Below are 15,284 nucleotides of genomic sequence, written 5' to 3' on the forward strand. Positions count from 1 at the left end.
AGGTAAAAGTAACCAGATTCAATTGAATGCCACAAAACCCAGGAATCCGTTTTCTACAAGAAGATAAATGTCTCCGAATCGGATATAATAATGTCAGGTCAGAGAATTCTACTTCTGTTCCGAACCAGAAAACTGTACATACATCTGCAACTTTTGATGCTTTATAAAGCTCAGATCAGACCTTCTTTGGAGTATTGTTCTCATGAATGGAGCTCTGACACCAGACATACCCTGAAGTTGCTGGAGTCCATCCAGAAAAGAGCCATCCGCCTGATTGGAGATGCCAACATCACGTACAACCTTGATAGCCTGGAACATCGAAGAAAGGTTGGGGATTTGTCTCTCTTCTATAGATACCTACTTTCACGGAAGGTGTTCAAGTGACTTGTCACATTTGATTCCACCAAGAGCGGTACATATCAGAGATACGCGACGGACTGTAGCTGCTCATTGTTTTTTAGGTTCAACTCAGTACACCTCGAACTTCACTGTTTATAATTCTTTCATCTGGAGAACTGCGTTTATGTGGAATAAACTTCCTGAGAATGTTTTTCCAAATGGATTTATTCTTCAGCGCTTCAAATCCAATGTGAATCGCTACTTTCGCACAGGTACCGCTCTGAGAGCGCCTCAAGGGTTTTCCTGTAGTACTTGTGTATAATTATAGTGTACTTATTCTCTTTGATGAGTATTTATAGTCATTCACAAAACGATCTTACTTAACTCAAGTTTCTTCATCCAAATCAGTTTTAACTTTCTCAAGAAATCACTCTCTCGTAAATTTTGACAATCTACCAATCGGAGAGAAAGTTTTTCCAAGTTTGTCCCAGAAGATCATCATAACGGTTAGTATTAGTGCTAAATAAGTTGCATAAATATTTTTTCTAATATTCTGATTAAATATATTATCAAACTAGGTTCACTAACGGAGAAACATAAAAATGTTAGCAAGAGATATTTCATTTTTTTGCCCTTTATGACATTGAGAATATATTTGCGACGCTTCTATGGTAAAAAGCATGGTGTTGACACGATGAAGGGCTTACGATAAAAATATCGGTATCGGTACCCAAAGTTTAACACTAATACAGGATTTTGAGAGATACTAGAATCGGAAATCACTAATAATAATAGAATCGAAGTTTCGATACATAAAATTACTAAATGTCCGATTGTAATAGTAATTTATTCAAATATCAATTGAGAAAAAATGTCCTAATGGTTTTCAGTTTCAACAATTAAGTATAGACTTTTCAAAATATCTCTTTTGTTTTATAAATATAATTTATATATTCGATAAAAAAGTGCATGTATTTCACCGTTGATAAATCAGAAATAATTTCTGAACAACCAATTGTACTGTTGATAAAAAAACGTATTTAGAAATTTTTGAGACTGCTTATAATAAAAATAATAATTCATTTGAACCTTGTAGATAGAAAACAAGTCCGACTGACTACTTCACGAAAAGATTAATCATCAACTTTTCAATAATGAAACTAAAATAACTAATTAGAATCGAGAACATAGCTTTTTAACAATAAAGTTAAAATACAATTTGTCTGTAACATATCTTGGGTCCGTATAGATGTGCCCCAGGTCGGTCTTCATTCATTCACTGCTACAAATCAAATGCGCTGTTTCTAAAACACTTGATAGAGGAGTGTTGAAACGTGAATTCGTTATCTGCGCTGGTATGAGTCATAGTCGGTGAGAAAATAAAAAACTCGACACATATTAGCACTCAAATTACTTGAGTGGTGGTGGTTTATTAGCATCAGCATAACGCCACATATATTTCTTTTCTCTTATAGGTAAACAAATAGATATTTTGTTCATTGATTTGAGATATGCAAAATAAATTTGGAAAGTATTTTATTTTTTGGGGAATCACATGACAAGACCAACTTCGATATTGTCATACCATTTGAATCATTTAATTTTTTACCATCTCCATCAAACAACAGGATAAGTGTTCACTGAAAACCATACCACAATCCATCATTTTTATCAGTCTCACGCATGTCATCTAATAAAAATCATGTGCTTACAACAAAAACGCCGCTAGGGTAAATCACGGCATAAAGAGTGGCTAATGATGCAAAATAGACTTTTAAAGCATTAGTCACGCCCGGGTCTGTAACATCCATAAGTTATCTTCGAAATAAATAGGGGAGGAAATGTGTGACTAAAGAAAAGTAGGAATTTTGTAAATGACAGTGAGTTAACCACTTATTCATAAGTTCCTTCATAATTTTGAAAAGTTTATATGATGTATTTTTACCGAAATATAACTTCATTTCGAATGATAATACCTAATATTTCAAAAATACATTTTTCAATCAGTTTTACCTCGACTACATAAACTTTACTCCAAAAGAAGGAGAAAAAATTATTTGCAAACTTTATATACCACATGCAAATTGAAAAGCAATTAATGCGCTTTTCAATATCAGTTGGAGCATATCTATATACTCTTTCTCTCCATTTGAACGTGAAATAAATATATATAAATCAGATACTTATTCTCTCGAAGAGTTTTCATTGTTATTTGTTGATTATTTTTCCTTTATTGAAAGTTTCCAATCAATTCAGATGTCATTGATTGGTCTTGCAATATTTGGCGTTGATAGATATTTTATATTTGGTAGATTCACAAATCATGTGAAATGAAAGATTGGATGTCCCCAATGACATATTTTTTCGCGTGCAGAGTTCTTGAAGAAAGCAAATAAACCAAAAATTGAATATTTATTCTATCAAAATCGAAAACAGCACAAGCGGCAATGATGAATGTTCTTTGTTTTCAATATCTCTTTAAATAACTTCAGAAAAAAAATTCAATGAAATTGTTTCGAAACTAATCGCAACTTTTTCCTAATTCAACCGACTTTGTATTTTTCACAGTTTCCTTATTTTGTACAGATACTACATCATTGTCAGATATAAAATTCGAATTATCCAGAACTGAGAATGAATATAAAATCAAAAAATTTAAATGTTTGCATTTTACATGGGTGAATAGTGCTTATACGGGGTGTTTGCTATTGACGTTGAAAAATGTAAAGGCGTGTTAAGGAGCTAGTTTTATGAAATAAAGTTCACATGAACATGGTTTAACTTCCAAGATACAGGATGTTGAACTTTTCTAAACAATTCTTTTTTTGTATTGATATTGTGAATATGCCTTATCCGATTTTGGTGAAATTTAGAATAACCTTACCAATACACTCATCATGTCGTTCCAGACATCTGATTCGAAGTTACGGCCTTGATCTGAGTGTAATTTAGATTCTCCATGACTGAAAACTACATACAACAAAGCTTCTTTCACGATTTTAATCACTTAGTTAGTTTAGGCTACTTCTTCAGTGAATTTAAAAAAGTAATTTATTGCAACCATCAGATATTTATTACTGGTTATGGTCATAGCAAGTGGTTCTTGAATGTCGATGGCAATCTCCTAATATACCGCTACAAAATTCCCAAAGCCTTAGTTGCACTAGTTACAGCCCTTTTACCATTTTGCTACGTCTCAATGGAAATTAACCCAATGGTACCTCTCACACAGTCTCGTGTAAGTCGACCGGCACGAGTATATTCAGAACTCATGTTCTTGAAAGGATTATGTGGAATTTGGGTTTTTTCATTCATTTTCGAGTTAGTAAGTCATCTTGGAAGCACTGAGAAAAGACTGCGCTTGGAGATTTCTTGCCACTCACGTATAGATTTCAGGATCAGATTCCCCTTCTATACAACTACGATGTCTCACCTCATCCGAAAGTACATCTCCTGTCAATATCCCTGGAGAAGGGACTCTTGCAGGTGGTATCTGTTGCTCATCGTCTATCATCCAGTCTCAACATCTCATCATTGGAGTTGACTATCAGCGTCATCAAACTGTCAACAGTAAGTAAGTCATCTTGGAAGCACTGAAGAAAGACTGCGCTTGGAGATTTCTTGCCACTCACGTATAGATTTCAGGATCAGATTCCCCTTCTATACAACTACGATGTCTCACCTCATCCGAAAGTACATCTCCCGTCAATATCCCTGGAGAAGGGACTCTTGCAGGTGGTATCTGTTGCTCATCGTCTATCATCCAGTCTCAACATCTCATCATTGGAGTTGACTATCAGCGTCATCAAACTGTCAACAGTAAGTAAGTCATCTTGGAAGCACTGAAGAAAGACTGCGCTTGGAGATTTCTTGCCACTCTGGACTCACTCTTTTATCAATCCAGTCACGTATAGATTTCAGGATCAGATTCCCCTTTTATACAACTACGATGTCTCACCTCATCCGAAAGTACATCTCCTGTCAATATCCCTGGAGTCCTCCAGTCTCAACATCTTATCATTGGAGTTGACTATCAGCGTCATCAAACTGTCAACAATAAAACAATTCCGATAATTCTCTACAAAAGTTTGAGGTTTGATGAAAACACCACTGGATGGACGGGATGTCAATTCCGATTGTTTTTCTCAAAATCTTCCTCTGTTTTTTCAACTACTTTTTTAGGTTCTTTCTTTGTTTCCTGGTTAAGTTCCTGTACATCTCCCTTTCTCGGTTTACAAAAGTTTAGTTCTTCGAATAACTCCGAAAATATTTTCGGTTTTTTTCCGTATTCCAAAGATGCACTTTCCTGTCTTTGTCTTGCTCTTTTCTTCCCAATATTCAATATCAATTCGCGCTCTTCCTTTCGGCGTAATCATTCTTCCTCTCTCTTGCGTTTTCCTCCTCTCGGCCCAGTTGCATTTCATCCATCGCATCGTAATTGCTATTCATTGTAGTCACCATAAAACAAAGAACATTTTCAGTCAGTTATCCTACTTCTGACACAAAACGTTTTCATAACAAAAACAAAACTTCTAAATACAGAACACTATTTGAAACCAGTGCCCAAACACAAAGCATTCGTTACCCAACATCAGATCCGCCATAGGTCTCTTCGGTGGTGCTGGATTAAAGTAGAATGCCCGAATATGCAAAAGCGATGACGACTTCCCGTATGAAGACGCCATCTATGGGATCGACACAAGACTCAATGAATATCAATGGTAAAGGAGACTCCAGTTGCAAAACCAAGCTCCGTAGGGATAAACGCCATGTCCTTTACTTCCTCAGACTCTTCCTTTGAGGACAGTTGAATCCGGCGATACATTCATGGGTTATGTATCAGATGTATTCAAAGAACGATGCTTTCTAGAAGTTACCATTGGATCGTGAATGATGTAAGTTGGGAAATGTTTTCAAGGACGAAATCAGGAGGGAATTATGTAATTTTCCAATAAAAGGGACAAGCTACTGCCTAATTCGCTCTTCAGAGGTTTATATTCATCAGTAACTTCGTGGGATGATATTTTCAGTTTTCTTTCCATTACACTTGAGTAGATTCTGGAAGGATGAAAACCAAAACAACATTAAAAAACAATGACTCTGTCACACAAACCGAACCGAACTATTAAGGAACTTAATATAATCACAATCAAAACTGAAACATTCGAAACCCCTATAAAAATTAAAGATGTGTAATATTTTCATAGCGCACTTCTATAAAATAACCCTGACGACCTCCGCCTAAAATTCAGCGAAGAGGGTTGGAAATCGTGTATCAATACATTATTACGTCATTATGTGGCGCGTGTCGCTTGACAGGCATATGTTTCACGCACGATTTCACCGCTACACGAATATTACAGACTTGATTCGGATCCCTTTTCCCCCATCCTTCGGAGAACATTCAGAAGAACCGACCATTATTCTTCAGATTGTATGTAATTTCATCTTCGGGAAAATGGTTTTTATGTAGTTCATTGAGCAAGAAATCAGGAGTAGAACTTTTATGGATGAATGTAATTTGAAATTAAATAAAAAGATATCAATAATCAAAACAAATACAGTTATCGCAATTTCCAGAATTGAAAAATATGAAACTGACAGAGGAACTATTTTTAACTGAGTACAACATTACGTGGTTGCTTGAATTATGTTTCCACGACAATAAATAAAAAACATCATTCGGTGATACTGCATTCACTATGGTGAGAAAAATTGAATAGCGTTAATCACTAGTGTTGTACTTTAGTAACTTCCTTTCTGTACAACGACAAAAATATTGAAAGTATGATCAAAGTGTCGTAGTTACCAACAGTTTGATATTTGTTATAAATAATGAATCCTGGTTATGAAATTTTGAAAATACCTAAAGAAATAGCTGGATCGAAAACCGATCTTAAGACGGAAGCTGGACTATACTGAAAAGGTAGAAATTTGTGCAAGCTTACAATATGCAAGGAATAATAATTTTAAGCCCCAATGAAGTTATTTCATTGATATTTTCTAGAGATGATGGGAATGTGGTGAATGACTGGTGGACAGGAACGATTGACTCTATGTAATTTAAATGAATATTTTCAAAGATATCACAGATTCAGAATGCAGGGACATAGCGGTTGTGGCGATACCGGCCATAGTGGCGGCGCCGCGAGCCTCTAAATAGCGCGTCGACGACCGCTCTTCGCCCTGTGGCACTTTATGATTAGCAGCGATCGCACGCTTTTATCGAAGCTCTCTAGTGAGGAAAACAACAATACTTCAAAGACATTCTGTAGTATATTTTGAGTCAGCATTGCATCCGAGCGGACTCGGAACAGTCGCTAGTTATTATATTAGGAAAGCTCCATATTTTTATGAATATCCCGGGATATTCAGACGGTTCACTTCGTCTGAAATGACCTTTCCGATACTGACGAGGAGCTTTACTCCGAAACCGGTCTATCGGTGATCGTCCCGATTAAATGAAATTAATTTTTTTTTTCATATACAGGGTGTTCCTTAAACACATGCTAATATTTAATGAGGTAATTCTTAGACCCATTTTAAGGAAAAAACGTCCTATGGACGTATGTCCTAAACGCCTTAACTTTTGAGATACAGGGTGGCAAAGTTTCCAAAAATAATCAGTTTTTTAATAATAACTGAGATAATTTTGTAGACATCTTTGGCATATTTGGTACATATGTTCCATGCCTCAAGGCGAAAAAAATACTATGCCACTGCTTTATCTTGAATTAAAAATCATTTTTAAAATCTCCATACATTTTTGAGCACATTTGATTTGCTGGGTTTTCTTTGTCCGACGCATGGTTTTCGCTCAAAAAATTTAAAATCGCTTTACTTAAGGATAAATTCCTTAAAATTCTGATGCAGTATCGTGCATCGACTAAAAGCAAACTAAGAGATCAGATTTGTTGCAAATCAATTGAGAATCTAAAAGGTATTTGTTTGTTGTCAGATGCACTGTTCTCAATTAAAATTACGTCATAACGCAGCACCGCTTAATAATTTTTGAAAACATAAATTTAGTTATCCTGGAATAAATGACGTGTAGCAGAATTTATTTACTGCACCTCTTGGAAATATGGAGTTTGTCGATATGTGATTTCTTTTAAAGATTAAAAGCAGAAAAAACAGCGTACCCACCATAGCAATAAAAAACGAATTCTCTGTATGTACAAACGTCAGTAGCTAATATTGATGTTGGTTTAAAGTAAGGTGTTGGTGTTGAAAACTGTCACAGCGCGTTTTGATCGATTTTTAAGTGTTATTGAAATTATTTTGGTAGTCCGCTGTTTTTCTGAATATCAGTAAATTATACGAATGCGGAAATGGCGCAAATGCATTACGTATATGGCCTTGCCGATGGTAATGCAACAGAAGCCAGGCGCATTTATCAGGAAAGATATCCTAATCGTGCCTTACCAGATAGCCCAACCTTTGAAATATTCATCATCGACTTGGGGAAACTGGTAGTTTCAAGAAAGAGACTCCGGAAGGTAGACCTCGTGTAGTAAGAACTCCTGAAATTGAGGAAGCGGTGCTGCAAGAAATTGAGGACCATCCTGAGACGAGTACGAGGAAGATCGCTAGAACTCTGGATATTTGTCATCAAATTGTTTGGCGTATTTTGGTTGATTTTTTGTTATACCCATACCATATTTCAAGAGTGCAGGCATTACTCCCTAGAGATTTTCCACAGCGTGTGAACTTCAGTCAGTGGTATCTACAAAGTATTGCACTAAATCCGCAGTTTGAGACACAAATTTTGTTCACAGATGAAGCAAATTTTTCTCGGAATGCCATTCAAAATTTCCATAACAATCATGTGTGGGCTGAAGAAAATCCCCATGCAATAACCGAAACCCATTTCCAACACCAATTTTCGGTTAATGTATGGGCAGGAATTATAGGTGATCATCTAATAGGCCCATTTTTTTCTACCAGGACGCCTTGATGGTCGTTCTTATTTACACTTTCTCGAAGAAGACTTACCTGGGTTATTGGGTTATTGCGTTAAGGAATCGAATATGGTACATGCACGATTGTCCGAAACCATTTAAATACAGTTTATCCTAATCGTTGGATAGGTCGCGGAGGACCTCAGCAATGGCCAGCAAGATCTCCCGATCTCAACAGTTTGGAATTTTTTTTGGGGTCACCTTAAAACTCTTGTGTATAAAACTCCCGTTAATACTTTACAAGATTTAAGAGAGCGAATAGTTGCCTCGTGTGAAACTATACGAAATACGCCGGGAATATTTGAACGGGTGCGTAATTCCATGCGTAGAAGGGCGGAAGTATGCATACTAAGTGCAGGTGGCCACTTCCAACAATTTTTATAATAAGTTTTGGTATTATTACTAATTAACAAATTTGTGCTATTCGTTTAGACTTACTGTCACAAAATAAAATAAAACTCGTTTTTGTGAAAAATTGATTTTTTTGCAGATTATGTTTTCAAATATTATTAGGGAATTGGTAATGCGTTATGAAGCAATTTTCAGATTCTCATTCATTTTAGAATTGATCTAATTTCTTAATTTGCTTTCTGTCGATTTTTATTTTTTTTGTGAAAATCATGCGTCGGACAAAGAAATACCAGGAGATCAAATTTTATCAAAAATAAATGAGGATTTTAAAAATAATTTTATTTTGAAAAGAAAGCATTGGCGTTGTACTTTTTCCCCAAAAATATTCAATGCGAAACCCGTAGGGATGCCACTGTTTGAAAAAATACAAATTTGTGTACATCAGAAAATGCGCCTTGAGGCATGGAACATATGTACCAAATATGCCAAAGATGTCTACAAAATTATCTCAGTTATTATTAAAAAACTAATTATTTTTGAAAACTTTGCCACCCTGTATCTCAAAAGTTAAGGCGTTTAGGACATACGTCCATAGGAAGTTTTTTTTTAATGGGTCTAAGAATTACCTCCTTAAATATTAGCATGTGTTCAAGGAACACCCTGTATAGGATGTTACTTACGATGAATCTTCCAAATAGAAGACGTTGCACAGGTGCCTGATGGTTTTATTTCATCTTTCTGCGCTGCATTAGCTGGGTCAGTAATTTTTCGTAGTTATGTCTTGTAATTTGTTCGATTTTCCTGTGAATTTTCAGATATACAGGCCGTTTTTTCAGCTGATCTCACTATTGCTATTTCGGAAACTTTAATACCCACAGTAATACCACCTCCATGGCGGTAGAATCGGTGATATAAAAAAGGCAGGAAAACTTTCAATACTGTTTCAAATTTTTTACAACCTGATATAAACCAACTTGCAATGCGACGTTTTGTTCATAAGATTTCATCATCTAACTTATTTTTTCAAATACGGACCTCTAGTTTCTTCATCGATTTTTGTAACCGCACTGTGATAACAAATTCAGCTTACATTAAATGTGATTCCCGGCGTTTTTCTCATCATACCTATATGGTCATATAATTCTAGAACTCAAAGCTATACTCATACATATACTCCACGTATCGGAAGAACATGTAATACACCAAGTAACAAACAGAAAAAAAAATTATTATCGAAATAATCCTAATCATTTACGTCGTTCAGGATATCTCATTGAATGTTCAAATTGCCGTCCATCGTTCTTTGAATGTATATTCTCTCGTCCAACAGTTTTTTTTGTTCATTTTCCAGCATTTGTAGAGTTGTGGAGCCATGCAACCCCTCCTTATTGTGTCTTCCAATTCGTTGGTATTGTCAAAATTTAAGACGATGGCGTTATCTAGGGTCCTCATTTAAAAAAATTAAGTTGATGATAAAATCTAATGAACGAAACGTCGCATTACAAATTGGTTTATATCAGACTATTATAGCAAATATGAAACAGTATTGAAAGCTCATCTGGTCCTTGAAATGGAAGTAGTAGAACCAAAGAACGAAAGTCGACAATTCTAGTTTTTGTCGAATATTTTGAAAACAATCACTGATATTCTCGATCTGAAAAGAGATTATTTCAGTTCACGGTGCAAAGTCATCCATATGGAAGATTCGTCGCAAATAACTTCTTTTAATGACCAAACACAAGCACTACAGGAAAATCCGCGCTCACAAAGCGGTGCCTGTGCGAAAGTAGCGATTCACATTGGATTTGAATCGCTGGAGATTAAATCCATTTGGAAAAACGTTCTCAGGAAGTTTATTCCACATCAACGCAGTTTTCCAGATAAAAGCGTTTTTAAAGAGGGAAGTTCGAGGTGAACTAAGTTGAACCTCAAAACAATGAGCAGCCACAGTCCGTCGCGTATTTCTGATATGTACCGTTCTTGGTGGAATCAAATGTACCAAGTCATTTGAACACATCCCCTGAAAGTATATGTGGAAGAGAGACAAATCTCCAACCTTTCTCCGATATTCCAAGCTATCAAGGTTGCACGTGAGGTTCGCGTCTCCAATCAGGCGGATGGCTCTCTTCTGGATGGAATTCAGCAACCTCAGGGTATGTTTGGGGGCAGAGATCCATACATGAGAACAATACTCCAAAGAAAGTCTGATCTGAGCTTTATAAAGCATCAAAGGTTGTTGTCTGGTTCGGAACAGTGATTGTGTCAATTTTAATATATATTTTTATACATATATGAAAAGCTAAAATTAATTTCATTTGATCGGGACGACCACCGATAGACCGGTTTCGGAGTAAAGCTCCTCTTCAGTACCGAGAGGATCATTTCAGATGGGATGAAACGTCTGAATATATCAGGATATTCAGAAAATTATCAAGCTTTCCTAAGCTATAATTATACAAACCGTTTTTAGCTGAAACTTCAATTACTATTCCGAAAACGAAAAAACTCACCAGGTTTGTTGAGTTAGACAAAATTTGTCTATTTCAAAGGACAATAAAACATATAGACAGATCATGACTATCAACGACCGTTTTGGGATATTCAAAAAATTTTTGTTGGACTTTCTGTGTTGTCTCGATAGCCCCCATTTCAAATAATGTGAAATAAAGCAGAGGAACTTTTGGTGCTATTTCATATTCTTTTAATCTGGTATGAATCAACTCTCAATGCGACGTTTCATTCAGTGGATTCAATGATCAACTTTTCTCCATATGAACATACAGGTTTCTCATCAATTTTAGCAGCCACTATCAACTTATCCATGTATCACAACACATGTATTTCTCAGGAAAACGTCAAAGTCACACATTTCCCCGTCAGAATTGTGTCAAGAAAATTGTTCTAGAACACGGACATATGCACTCTCCTGAAAATTTGCCGGTAGCAATAGTGGTATCTTATAAAAAACGGTATTTATATAAAGTGGAAATTTTCAAAGAAAGAAGAAAATTCAATGAATTGATGGATGGATGGTTACAGCGTGGTATGAAATCGTAATGAAGAAAAGATAATTGCAAACTTTCTATGTTTTTCCAACTTTTATTTGTAACTAACGTTATTGCAGTTTCGTCGTATGAGGACATTTTCAAACAACATGTATGAGTTTGAAAACGTCCTTATAGGACGAAACTGCAGTAACGTTAGTTACAAATAAAAATGGTGAAAAACATAGAAAGTTTTCAATTTTTTTTCAAGAAGAAAATTGAATAAATTATCATTTGTTTTAGCTGATTGACAAAAATAGATTTGCATGCAATAATTTGAAAGTAGTTGTAGGTTAGTCAGTTAGCTAGTTAGTTTTTTCAGATTTTATCTAAAATAAATCTGTGCATGATCATACATCATTGCATCCAACTATGTTCTTCCTTCCGTTCTTCCTTCTATATAATGGATTTGAAGTGAAAAGTCGAAGGGTTTTACTGCAAATATTAAGTTCTTCCACAATCTGAAAAAAACGAAAATTGTAATGGAGAACTTTATATAGATGTAAAGGGCAAACTTTTTACTTCACGCCGATAAGTTACTGGGTTAATTCAAAGTATTTTGAAAGATATATTCGTGAAACTTCAAGATGACATCAAATTAAATGGAACAAGACGAGAATGATTGCCAAAGAACCAAACTCTAAAAGGAATGAGCTCAAAGAATGAGTTTATTTCAAACAGCTCCTTAGAAACGGAAAGTACCCGAACTTGACTACCTGTTTAGAAGTGATATGTGAATAATGGCGAAATTGCAATAGACTGAAATTAGAGAACAACTTATAAAACATCGAATGTTTCTGAAGTCAATCAACGTATTCCACATTTCAAAACTCCTTTCGACATCTGACGAAGAAGTTTTGCAAGTTACATTTAAATATACAATTTCTTAGCTTTCTTGGTAGACAAAATAGCATTCTGAATTCTTACTGAAGTTTACACTTTCATATCTCCCTGTTTCTTACAAGCGTTCCAGTAGTGGCAATTACCAGCAAAAGTATCCTCAACACGTCAATTGGATTTCCGGCCACTGGGGTACATCCAAGTGCACTATTGGATGAGCCGACAATCGATCTGTCTCGCGGCTTCCAATGAACCACCCCCGATCCGACAGGTAACTTAGCAACACTCGGTGCCTCGCAATTAATGCTGCCCGCATTTTTATCAACTTGGTTAAGTACTCCGGTTTCTGGTAGCTAAGTGCCTCTTGAACCATTTAAGCAGTAAACACGTTAGATCTGAAGGGCTGCGTTATTTTTTTCAAGTCTGCTACAAGGTGAAAGGATAAGTTTCGGCAGGAAAATTATATAGTATACTATTAGTATAGGTGATATTGGAAATTTAATTGTGATTTTCGAATAATGTTGAGGAAAAAAAAACATTTTATGTAACTAATTCAAAATAATTTCGCGAATTGTGAGAAACATTGAACTCAAATACTTGAAAGAATGAGAAATGCAAGAAAGTTCAAATAACTTAAGAAACAGCAATGGCAAGATTCTCGATGAACTTTAGTCTCTTAGAATATCGATGTAATTCTGGCATAATTCGTGAAAAACATCAACTGGAGAAAAATCCATCGTAGGCAGCTCTAGGAACTTCAGTCGTGATATGGAACTCACATTATTTGAGGAATATTAATCGCGGTCAACAATGATTATAAGGTAGATATTATAGTCTCTATTCTTTCCAAAAAACTACAAAGCAAGCCATGGACCAGGTCTTCCCAAGTTCAAGATGCGATAACGTCATATAACGTTAAAGGTCATTGTCATATTTGGGTGAACCAACCAACAATATTGCCCGTTTCTTGAAGAAAGACTGCGTAAACGTACCTTACAGAACGAATAATAGTCTAAGTAAATTTTCTGAAAACAATAAAGACAAACAAAACTTCGGTATCGGATAGATCAGGAGTACCTATATAAGCTGAATTGTGGCTCTTGGCCAAATTGTCCAAACAGGGAGAACATTTTCCCAAAGAATTAAAGAGCATAGAACTAGTTTTGTAAATAGAAAGACCAATTCCAGATTGGCAAATCACCTTTTAGCAGAAGGACATGAATTCAATCATGAATACGACGTGTTACATTTAGAAGAGAAGAAATTGAAACTCAATCTTCTAGAATGTTCAGAAATCAATAGATTCAAGAATTCGGGTTATTTACTGAATGATCAATTAGAATTGAATAACTCCCCGTTACTAAATATTTTTCAAATGTGGAAACTGGAACATAAGCTCAGGTAATTTGATTCATTACAAACTCAGGTAAAACTCAGTTACTTAAAATGCAGGTACTTGTAAAATTAAGTATATAAATCATTGAATATGTAGAATATAGTTAGTAAAGACACGCCCGAAGAACCCATTCTATGGCGAAACACGTGTTGCGTTTTTGTGAAACTGTTAAGTGGAAATCTCACAATGAAGTGTTCGTTGAATACAGAACATTAATCTTTTTTTCTGATTAACTTGGCCGTTACTCAATGAAGATCCATTCTATTTCACAAACTACACCGGAAATGATTTGATCTTCACAAACTTCAATAATTCGCTAACACAGTAGCTTTTTCTTAGTAAATAATGTTCAAGCTACTGTGAAAGCTAATGATCTCGTGAGATTTTTGAAAACAAAGTTGGTTGAGATCAAATCGTTTCCAGTGTAGTTTTTTCATCGAGTGTGTTTGATACAAATCAAGAATGAAATGATTCGTGGACACAACACTCAACAAAAGGGGGGAGGCAAACCGCGGACACGTGTTTGCCGAAAGCAGTTGTTGAAAAAATTGAAATTGAAATACATAATTTCTGTTAGAAAGATGTTTTTATACTCTTGAATACAAAAATGTGATTTGCTGCGCTGTGTATTTTCCTTGTCCATTCTTGTAAGTATATGTATTTATTTGTTTTTTGTCAATATCAGGAAATAAATAATTTGAAATAACTACTTTTATATGAAGATTGGATTATATAAAAAAAACGTTTACTATTCAGTTTGTACTCCTTAATTTACAATGGTGTGAAGATGTATAACCATCTGCCGAGCTACTCTAAAGAGACAAATAACCCAATCAATACAGGAAAATAATCAATGAATTTTTAAGTGGTGAACCCTATTATAGTTTGACTAAGTTCCATACCGTGCGTGTTTTTTGTGTCTATTTGTTTCAATAATTTTTTATTGTTTTCATTCAGTGTTTTTTATACTCTAGTACGCTATATTTTGTTTATATTTTTATATTCACAGGACATTTATGTTTTTTATTTTATACTTACTTACTAGCTTCATCAACAAGATTTTTTCTTCGGGCAATGAAGTCTTATTATTATAAAGTTTTGCACATGTAGATACTGCCATCTATAGAAATGAATCCACACTATCCAACTGCGATGAGCCGGTGAGTTCAAGCTTTGTATAGACTCCTACAAAGGTAGAGGTTTGACGTGTTAGGGTACGTCCATAATGCACCGCTTCTCGCTTCATCGCGGCAGACAAGGAAAAAAAAATGTTGGGAGAAATGAACGAGTGCGGCCTTAGTACTCCTGCGCACCTGTTTCAACCTTGAGCCGGTGGCTCAATCCACTTTAACC

Source organism: Leptinotarsa decemlineata, unplaced genomic scaffold, assembly GCF_025532065.1.
Source record: "Leptinotarsa decemlineata unplaced genomic scaffold, Ldec_3_MD MMD2_P_RNA_scaffold_11, whole genome shotgun sequence".
Taxonomy (NCBI): domain Eukaryota; kingdom Metazoa; phylum Arthropoda; class Insecta; order Coleoptera; family Chrysomelidae; genus Leptinotarsa; species Leptinotarsa decemlineata.